This window comes from Anneissia japonica, unplaced genomic scaffold (assembly GCF_011630105.1).
Source record: "Anneissia japonica isolate Jap-2015-1 unplaced genomic scaffold, ASM1163010v1 scaffold2617_len527014_cov191, whole genome shotgun sequence".
In the NCBI taxonomy this organism is placed as follows: domain Eukaryota; kingdom Metazoa; phylum Echinodermata; class Crinoidea; order Comatulida; family Comatulidae; genus Anneissia; species Anneissia japonica.
This window is the reverse complement of record NW_022714155.1, coordinates 319,587-322,494: the sequence shown is the minus strand read 5'-3', so window position 1 is coordinate 322,494 and position 2,908 is coordinate 319,587. Positions and strand designations below refer to the sequence as shown.

Sequence of the window (2,908 nt, the reverse complement as noted above, 5' to 3'; positions counted from 1 at the left end):
ATATGTATTTTAATGATATTTTTACTTGACTATTTTATTCTAATATATGTTTTCATTGACAACGCAGAACCACTAGACAGTGATTTAGTTCACTTTTACGCCAACATTGTGTCCGGCCAATTGAGTGTAATTTTCTTCTCGATCTGTTTCTTTATTCTTTTGACAAAATAAATGAAATGAAACATAACCACTATGCTTGTTTGTAATGTATTTTGTGTTTTAATTGTTTAACCATTGTATATCTTGTAGATGTTTTTATTGATATCATTGAGTGTTGTTAAATGGAATAGCTGATATTAATTTGAAATATTTTAGAAAAGTTAGCCGGCCACCTGTGTTTTGTATGCGTATTCATAGAGGGCGGTCATCATGATGATGAGATCTCTGAGAGAGCTGTGAGTGTGAGTGAGAGCCTAGGCCTAGGCAAAATTTGCTTTATTTTGGTTTCAGCGATATTTAAATATTTATGTCATTGGCAAAGGTTGCCAGTGTTCAACATGCTTATGGTGATGCGAGCAAGGAGGTATATTTTTTTTACCTTGACAGATATCGGCTCAGTCCTCCTACTAAGATAGATAGGACCTAGGCCTAGGTCCTAGGCTAGGAGGAGGCCTAGCTAGGCCCAGGGGGGCCTAACCTAGGCCTAACAACTAGGCATAGGCCTGCCCTTAGACCTAGCCTAGGCCCAGCCTACCTAGGCCCTAGTTGGTAACTTCAGGCCAGGTTGGCCGGGCCAGACATGCAGGCTACCCAGCAGTAGGCAGCTTAGCCTACTAACTAGGGCCTAGGCCTACTCCACTAGTAGTCACAGTAGGCCTAGGTCCAAGTCCTAGCCCAAAAATTAAGTAACCTAGGCCTATGACTATGTGGTATTGCAAGGCCACTACTTTACTACTGACAGGCTAGGCTACACCTATCTCGGCCTATCCCTCACTTACACACTGACACTGGACTGACGTTTGTCGTCCAACACGGTCCACATGCATGTGGTGAATGCAAGGCAACGGTGTGCACACAGAGTATTGTTTTTAATAAAATTAGCTCGGTCTGCAACCGACGATCAGCAGACTGCACTGTGACCCTCGGAGAGAATGGAGATGCAATCAGCAGCTGACGGTCATACGCTGTGCGTATTGCAGCGCAACACTGGGGCGGATGCAGGATGTGGCAGTAGGGGTGCGTGAGGGCCCACAACACCTCAGCCCCAGCTTGGTTGGCGCTGAAGTTAGAACATTTTGAGAATATGGACCTGGAAATTCTACTATACAGTTGAACTTGCCTAATTCAAATTTAAATTGCCATTGAAATATTGTTCAGCTTTGATAAAATTTGACTTACAGATTGTTAAATAATGGAAAACACAACGATTTGGCATGTAAAATTAGATCAACTTATTAGAAATTATCCGACTTAGGCAAGTTTAACTGTACTTTAAAAATATTAACCAGTAATAGGCCTACTTTTATGTTCATAATGATAAAGGCTACTAGGCTATACAACATAACAGAACAAAAAGAATGGAGCACAAGAATTTAACGCAGATTAAAATGGTACGGACACATAATTAGATTATTGGACGAAACTCCAGTCAAAAAACAATGGAAGACCTAAAACGGAAGGTAAAACAACTAGTAGGAAGACCCAAAAATAACTAGGTAAAAAAGACCTGGAAGGACATGTATACACAAACACTATAGCAAATCATCCTGCCTTGAATAGAAACAAATGGAAACAAATTGTGGAAAGCGTAATGTTGAAAGACGGAACATATTAAGAAGAAGAATGATAAAAATAATATACAAAAACAATGTTAATAACACATAAACACAGCAGATTCAGAATTAAATTAGATAAGGACTGCATGTTTGGGTAATTAAAATAGAGATTAGTACATGACTTCTTATTCGAAATTGGTTTGTGTTCGGGAAAAAATGAAGCATAATACTTTATTAGTCTGACGTAAACAAACCACTCCTGTATTTTGTCAACATATTACACAAAACATGAATTTGTTTTCATCTAATATTAAGTAGGGTTTGGAAGTGTAAATTGGCGTGGTAGAGAGGCTGTAAACAACCCAAAGGAGGACATTGCTTCCAACTTGAAAAATTGATTGCGTTAAAAAAATCACCCACAGTATACAAAATTGTGTGAATTTTTTTTTTTTTTATAGAGTGCACTTGCGAACAGGGGCCACACTGGTTGCGAAAAACACACCCGATGGGCCAATCAATGGTTCGCTGCAACCGAAAGTAAAAACTGAAAAGTTTCTTTTGGAAAGCTTAGTTTTTTGCTTGTTTGGTTTTTTATTTATTTATTTATTTTTAATATATTTTAATTTTTATCTGAAATGTGAGGTTTGAGGTACTGTAAGTGTTTGTGCACTCTGCACTTGAAATTCTGAATTGCCGCTATAACAATATTCCCCACTACACTGTCTGGAAGAGATTTCCAAACCGGGACTGAAGAATGGATGAAGCTTCTATACAGCGTTCTAGTTTTAGAGTTTGGCAGACAAAGGGCATGACTTGGCATTGCTGTGCTTTTACGCGTAGAACGACGTATTTCGAATGGAGGGGGAAGTAGGACTTGCAAATCTGCTGGACATTTGGGTGTGTGCATTTTGTAGAGAACTGTCAAGGCTGCCACTATCCGTCGGTGCTGTAGACTATCAATAGCATACCTGTCTCTGGCGGTATTTTCATCGATACTGTACCGATGATTTTAAGGGCCTTCTTCTTGATGGAGCCAATCAATTTGACTCAGAAAAAAAACTACATAACTGGTTGTTACACCAAAGTGCACCAGGTATTTTGGCTGCTAAATCTGGTATCATGTTTTCTGTAAATTCCTATTAACGCGATTTTTTTCTGTGCTGTAATTTTTTTATATTAAGTAGGCCTAATAG

General features: G+C 38.9%; 1 protein-coding gene across 1 annotated transcript in view; it reads right to left on the bottom strand.

Annotated features, from left to right (window-relative positions):
- The window catches only part of LOC117108874, a 12,343-nt gene that overhangs the window by 7,173 nt on the left and 2,262 nt on the right, over nt 1-2,908 (bottom strand). The window lies entirely within an intron of this gene.